The sequence below is a fragment of the Pinus tabuliformis genome, chromosome 2_1 (genome assembly GCF_031772625.1).
Source record: "Pinus tabuliformis cultivar Carrire ecotype Pingquan chromosome 2_1, CPIR1, whole genome shotgun sequence".
Lineage (NCBI taxonomy): Eukaryota > Viridiplantae > Streptophyta > Pinopsida > Pinales > Pinaceae > Pinus > Pinus tabuliformis.
In genome coordinates this window covers 297044112-297051823 of record NC_142299.1, presented here as the reverse complement: position 1 = coordinate 297051823, position 7712 = coordinate 297044112, and the positions used below count along the sequence as shown (strand labels likewise).

The 7712-nt window shown below is 36.9% G+C and overlaps 1 long non-coding RNA gene and 2 pseudogenes across 1 annotated transcript; all 3 read left to right on the top strand.

Annotated features, from left to right (window-relative positions):
- Positions 1 to 904: 904 nt before the first annotated feature.
- Positions 905 to 2789, top strand: LOC149199979 (fibrillin protein 5 homolog; annotated as a pseudogene).
- Positions 2790 to 4399: 1610 nt separating this feature from the next.
- Positions 4400 to 5027, top strand: LOC149199978 (uncharacterized). Its single transcript, XR_016253326.1, has 2 exons — positions 4400 to 4572; positions 4731 to 5027. It is a non-coding gene; the product is annotated as an uncharacterized LOC149199978 (long non-coding RNA).
- Positions 5028 to 5380: 353 nt separating this feature from the next.
- On the top strand, positions 5381 to 7181 carry LOC149199977 (fibrillin protein 5 homolog; annotated as a pseudogene).
- Positions 7182 to 7712: the final 531 nt, after the last annotated feature.

Genomic DNA, 7712 nt, shown 5'->3' with positions numbered 1-7712 from the left:
ATAGTGTAAATTTATATTTTCTTAAACTATCCCAGAGTACATTTTTCTTAGTTCAACATTGATTGAACATGCATCTGTTGCATTTCCATTTTGAATGAGAGGTTGTAATTTTCCTTTAAGGAGATTAAACAGATTTTAAATTATAGGTGAAAATCACAGCGGAAATTACCATACTGGTTAGGGTTTCTTTTTGTGATATGCTATGGTGGTGGTAAGGACTATATTGAATTGTTTACCTTGTTGACGTAGTATCTGTGACTCAGGTGCATGTTTGTTTGTTATAGATTTGAGGTGGGAAATCCAACTAATGGTGAGGACATAGGATTTGGGAGATAAATAGGCTACTTATTGACAAGGTTAATTTTAGGGGCGAATAATAGCCCAAAGGCGAAATTTAAGGCTTTTTATATTTTAATGGGGCGAATTTTTAATTAAAATAATAATTTTTTTTTAATATAATTAGCCCATATTTTATTTAAAAATTAATTTATTTTTTCATTTTAGCCCAGGGCGGATAAACTAACCGAATCGAATTTGATCAAAATCGCCCCATTTTGATATTTGCGGAATCGTATTTGATCAAAATCGCCCCATTTTGATATTTGCTCCTGGTTTGGGAGAGCAAAATCCCCATTTTTGATTTACAGTTTGGGTTTTCTGGTTTGGGAGTGGTTTGTGAGGGTCGATTTGGTCCCGAGAGTGGTTTGTGAGGGTCGATTTGGTCCTGGGATGTTAGATTTGTTAACAAATGGAGGGCGGCTCCCTGTTTTGACGGATTCAGCCCGCTGTTTTGGTGTATATGGATCCCTGTATAAAAATGGTTTTGAAATAGGTTTTTTCATCCTAGTTCACAAATCTTCTGAAAGTAAATTGCTGATTGCCCGTTTGGGTTTTGTGAATGTCAATGCAAGGCCTGAACAGGGGTGTTTTCGGCATTCCAGTGGCTAAAAGGACCGAAATAGAGAAGCTTCTAATGCTTCTTGAAGAACAAAACCCTGTACACAATCCTACTGAAAATCTCCAAATGGTAAATGCGTTTGTATTTCAATGTGAATCTGGGTTCCGAAACTAAGTGGATCTAGTCCAATGGTTGGTGGCATTTACAAAAGAAATTAGCGCTATTATTCCATTTCAAGATTTGGGATCCCATGTTCTAATTAGATTTGGGCATGGATAGGATACCATGGATGCCCTAATGTGAAGTTTCTACCAGGTCGAAGGCCAGTGGAAGCTTCTATACAGTACAATAACAATCCTGGGCTCTAAACGGACAAAGCTAGGTCTCCGGGACTTTATTGCTCTCGGGGAGTTTGTGCAGACTATCAATACAAAAGAGGTGGCTCTGCTATCCAGTTTGTCATTCATTCATGAATTGCTTGTCTTTTATTCTAAATTCAAAATCATATCAGAAAAGCTTGGGTGTTCATGGCTTTGATTTCTGTAGGGACCCATATGGGTTTTGAAATCTTAATCCTCTGAATGTAGGGAAAAGCAGTAAACACCATTGGCTTCAGTGTTGCCGGCTTGGGCATGCTCACATGAGAGCTAATTATTGAGGCTTCCTTCAAGATTGCAAGCCCTAAGGTTCCAAACCCTAACCCTTACTAATTGTAATATGGATTAGTCTACATTCTTGAATAGAATCAAAATGTGCACATTGAGGTCTTCCAATTAATGTTGAGAAACTGATTTTATAATGGATTAGTCCATGTTCTTGAATAAGTCAAAATGTTCACTCTGATATATTCCAAACGATTGGGAGAAACTGAGTATGATATGGAATAGTCCATGTTCTTGAATAGAATCAAAATTTACACTTTGATATCTATTGAGCCATTGTGGAAAACTTATTACAATATGCATTAGTTTATGTTCTTGAATAGAATCAAAAGGTGTGCTCTGATATTTCCGAAATCATAGGGAAAACTCAGGTGCCTAATGAACATGGAATTAAGGTTGAGGGCTGAATTTCACCAGCTCAAGATCAAATTCAATTTGCTGTTTCATTTCTTTTCCTATTCCTTGATTTGATTCATTCAAAATTTATAGTCAACATTGTTCAGTTTCTCAATCTTGCATAAGTATTTAAACTAATCCTGCCCTTCTTTCCAACCAGCGCATTGACATCCAGTTTGAAAGATCAGCCATTGCCCCTGAAACGGTAGGCTACTTTGTTTCAGAAATACAGGTTGTTAACAAGATTTGGCATGGAATTTTCGGTTGTGAGGTTGCAAATGTCTTTGCTGTTTGTGATTTGCAGTTACTAAATTTGTTCCGAAAGAACTATGATATACTTCTCAGCATTTTCAATCCCCAAGGCTGGTTGGAAATAACGTATCCTTGACCATATGTTTCCTAGGATAATTAGAGGACTTCTTTCTCTTTCTCTGTGAAAATATTGAATTGGCTGCAGTTTGATTTTAATTTTGAAAGTGTGCAATAGTTAAAAGTGATTTTGGTCACATGAATGATGGTCCTTAATGTGGGGAAAGATATGTTGACAATATTACTAGGATTGGTAGGGATGACAAAGGTAATGTCTTTCTCCTTGAACGAGTGGCAGGAGAAAAGATATCTGGGTAAGGTTTGCAAGTTCTTAGCTGTCAAAAAAAATGATGCAGAGAAATGTAATTTATGAGAGCTTGGTTGGCTGACTGCATCAAGCTCAGAGAATATCATTGTCAAAAAAGATATTCCTAGGCTGATGACTCTTAGAGATTATTTAGTTAAATTGTACAATGTGTTCTATAATTGATTTAAAGGGCCACAATAATATATTTTGTTCTTTAATTCTATAGCAATCATTTGAATAGACTGAAAAAGTAAATACAGTTACCTGGTTTCAGTGGACTTGAAGTCAGGTAAATAACCTGCACGAAATTTCCACTTCAGGGCTTCTCAAAATGCTGTGATGGTTGTCACCCTGCTCTGAATCTATGATCGCAATTATTCTATCATCAAACTCGCATCATCAGATTGGATAATTGAAAGGTGGCAACCATCACAGATTGCATTTTGTTGGCAACAAAGCTTGAGGTTTGGCAGTCTCAGACTTCAGGTTTTGAAATAGGTTTTTTCATCCTAGTTCACAAATCTTCTGAAAGTAAATTGCTGATTGCCCGTTTGGGTTTTGTGAATGTCAATGCAAGGCCTGAACAGGGGTGTTTTCGGCGTTCCAGTGGCTAAAAGGACCGAAATAGAGAAGCTTCTAATGCTGCTTGAAGAACAAAACCCTGTACACAATCCTACTGAAAATCTCCAAATGGTAAATGCGTTTGTATTTCAGTGTGAATCTGGGTTCCGAAACTAAGTGGATCTAGTCCAATGGTTTGTGGCATTTACGAAAGAAATTAACGCTATTATTCCATTTCAAGATTTGGGATCCCATGTTCTAATTAGATTTGGGCATGGATAGGATACCATGGATGCCCTAATGTGAAGTTTCTACCAGGTCGAAGGCCAGTGGAAGCTTCTATACAGTACAATAACAATCCTGGGCTCTAAACGGACAAAGCTAGGTCTCCGGGACTTTATTGCTCTGGGGGAGTTTGTGCAGACTATCAATACAAAAGAGGTGGCTCTGCTATCCAGTTTGTCATTCATTCATGAATTGCTTGTCTTTTATTCTAAATTCAAAATCATATCAGAAAAGCTTGGGTATTCATGGCTTTGATTTCTGTAGGGACCCATATGGGTTTTGAAATCTTAATCCTCTGAATGTAGGGAAAAGCAGTAAACACCATTGGCTTCAGTGTTGCCGGCTTGGGCATGCTCACAGGAGAGCTAACTATTGAGGCTTCCTTCAAGATTGCAAGCCCTAAGGTTCCAAACCCTAACCCTTACTGATTGTAATATGGATTAGTCTACATTCTTGAATAGAATCAAAATGCGCACATTGAGGTCTTCCAATTAATGTTGAGAAACTGATTTTATAATGGATTAGTCCATGTTCTTGAATAAGTCAAAATGTTCACTCTGATATATTCCAAACTATTGGGAGAAACTGAGTATGATATGGAATAGTCCATGTTCTTGAATAGAATCAAAATTTACACTTTGATATCTATTGAGCCATTGTGGAAAACTTATTACAATATGCATTAGTTTATGTTCTTGAATAGAATCAAAAGGTGTGCTCTGATATTTCCGAAATCATAGGGAAAACTCAGGTGCCTAATGAACATGGAATTAAGGTTGAGGGCTGAATTTCACCAGCTCAAGATCAAATTCAATTTGCTGTTTCATTTCTTTTCCTATTCCTTGATTTGATTCATTCAAAATTTATAGTCAACATTGTTCAGTTTCTCAATCTTGCATAAGTATTTAAACTAATCCTGCCCTTCTTTCCAACCAGCGCGTTGACATCCAATTTGAAAGATCAGCCATTGCCCCCGAAACGGTAGGCTACTTTGTTTCAGAAATACAGGTTGTTAACAAGATTTGGCATGGAATTTTCGGTTGTGAGGTTGCAAATGTCTTTGCTGTTTGTGATTTGCAGTTACTAAATTTGTTCCGAAAGAACTATGATATACTTCTCAGCATTTTCAATCCCCAAGGCTGGTTGGAAATAACGTATCCTTGACCATATGTTTCCTAGGATAATTAGAGGACTTCTTTCTCTTTCTCTGTGAAAATATTGAATTGGCTGCAGTTTGATTTTAATTTTGAAAGTGTGCAATAGTTAAAAGTGATTTTGGTCACATGAATGATGGTCCTTAATGTGGGGAAAGATATGTTGACAATATTACTAGGATTGGTAGGGATGACAAAGGTAATGTCTTTCTCCTTGAACGAGTGGCAGGAGAAAAGATATCTGGGTAAGGTTTGCAAGTTCTTAGCTGTAAAAAAAAATGATGCAGAGAAATGTAATTTATGAGAGCTTGGTTGGCTGACTGCATCAAGCTCAGAGAATATCATTGTCAAAAAAGATATTCCTAGGCTGATGACTCTTAGAGATTATTTAGTTAAATTGTACAATGTGTTCTATAATTGATTTAAAGGGCCACAATAATATATTTTGTTCTTTAATTCTATAGCAATCATTTGAACAGACTGAAAAAGTAAATACAGTTACCTGGTTTCAGTGGACTTGAAGTCAGGTAAATAACCTGCACGAAATTTCCACTTCAGGGCTTCTCAAAATGCTGTGATGGTTGTCACCCTGCTCTGAATCTATGATCGCAATTATTCTATCATCAAACTCGCATCATCAGATTGGATAATTGAAAGGTGGCAACCATCACAGATTGCATTTTGTTGGCAACAAAGCTTGAGGTTTGGCAGTCTCAGACTTCAGGTTTTGAAATAGGTTTTTTCATCCTAGTTCACAAATCTTCTGAAAGTAAATTACTGATTGCCCGTTTGGGTTTTGTGAATGTCAATGCAAGGCCTGAACAGGGGTGTTTTCGGCGTTCCAGTGGCTAAAAGGACTGAAATAGAGAAGCTTCTAATGCTGCTTGAAAAACAAAACCCTGTACACAATCCTACTGAAAATCTCCAAATGGTAAATGCGTTTGTATTTCAGTGTGAATCTGGGTTCCGAAACTAAGTGGATCTAGTCCAATGGTTGGTGGCATTTACAAAAGAAATTAGCGCTATTATTCCATTTCAAGATTTGGGATCCCATGTTCTAATTAGATTTGGGCATGGATAGGATACCATGGATGCCCTAATGTGAAGTTTCTACCAGGTCGAAGGCTAGTGGAAGCTTCTATACAGTACAATAACAATCCTGGGCTCTAAACGGACAAAGCTAGGTCTCCGGGACTTTATTGCTCTGGGGGAGTTTGTGCAGACTATCAATACAAAAGAGGTGGCTATGCTATCCAGTTTGTCATTCATTCATGAATTGCTTGTCTTTTATTCTAAATTCAAAATCATATCAGAAAAGCTTGGGTGTTCATGGCTTTGATTTCTGTAGGGACCCATATGGGTTTTGAAATCTTAATCCTCTGAATGTAGGGAAAAGCAGTAAACACCATTGGCTTCAGTGTTTCCGGCTTGGGCATGCTCACAGGAGAGCTAACTATTGAGGCTTCCTTCAAGATTGCAAGCCCTAAGGTTCCAAACCCTAACCCTTACTGATTGTAATATGGATTAGTCTACATTCTTGAATAGAATCAAAATGTGCACATTGAGGTCTTCCAATTAATGTTGAGAAACTGATTTTATAATGGATTAGTCCATGTTCTTGAATAAGTCAAAATGTTCACTCTGATATATTCCAAACTATTGGGAGAAACTGAGTATGATATGGAATAGTCCATGTTCTTGAATAGAATCAAAATTTACACTTTGATATCTATTGAGCCATTGTGGAAAACTTATTACAATATGCATTAGTTTATGTTCTTGAATAGAATCAAAAGGTGTGCTCTGATATTTCCGAAATCATAGGGAAAACTCAGGTGCCTAATGAACATGGAATTAAGGTTGAGGGCTGAATTTCACCAGCTCAAGATCAAATTCAATTTGTTGTTTCATTTCTTTTCCTATTCCTTGATTTGATTCATTCAAAATTTATAGTCAACATTGTTCAGTTTCTCAATCTTGCATAAGTATTTAAACTAATCCTGCCCTTCTTTCCAACCAGCGCGTTGACATCCAGTTTGAAAGATCAGCCATTGCCCCTGAAACGGTAGGCTACTTTGTTTCAGAAATACAGGTTGTTAACAAGATTTGGCATGAAATTTTCGGTTGTGAGGTTGCAAATGTCTTTGCTGTTTGTGATTTGCAGTTACTAAATTTGTTCTGAAAGAACTATGATATACTTCTCAGCATTTTCAATCCCCAAGGCTGGTTGGAAATAACGTATCCTTGACCATATGTTTCCTAGGATAATTAGAGGACTTCTTTCTCTTTCTCTGTGAAAATATTGAATTGGCTACAGTTTGATTTTAATTTTGAAAGTGTGCAATAGTTAAAAGTGATTTTGGTCACATGAATGATGGTCCTTAATGTGGGGAAAGATATGTTGACAATATTACTAGGATTGGTAGGGATGACAAAGGTAATGTCTTTCTCCTTGAACGAGTGGCAGGAGAAAAGATATCTGGGTAAGGTTTGCAAGTTCTTAGCTGTCAAAAAAAATGATGCAGAGAAATGTAATTTATGAGAGCTTGGTTGGCTGACTGCATCAAGCTCAGAGAATATCATTGTCAAAAAAGATATTCCTAGGCTGATGACTCTTAGTGATTATTTAGTTAAATTGTACAATGTGTTCTATAATTGATTTAAAGGGCCACAATAATATATTTTGTTCTTTAATTCTATAGCAATCATTTGAATAGACTGAAAAAGTAAATACAGTTACCTGGTTTCAGTGGACTTGAAGTCAGGTAAATAACCTGCACGAAATTTCCACTTCAGGGCTTCTCAAAATGCTGTGATGGTTGTCACCCTGCTCTGAATCTATGATCGCAATTATTCTATCATCAAACTCGCATCATCAGATTGGATAATTGAAAGGTGGAACAAGTGAACATGTGGCCAAGTTGTAAAATATAAAATTCAAGTAAAGCGCCCTTACTAGCACTCAACTGTGTAAAGCGCCTTTTCCAATTTTTCCTGAGTCACTGCCATGTTAACTCTGTCCATTGAAGGAATGCATGCAGAAGTTTTTATATCCTTTGTTTTATGTTAAAGTGTTTGGATCAAACGGTAAACATGCAGGTATCCTCCTTTTTTTGTTAAGGGCTTTGTAGTCCCTCATA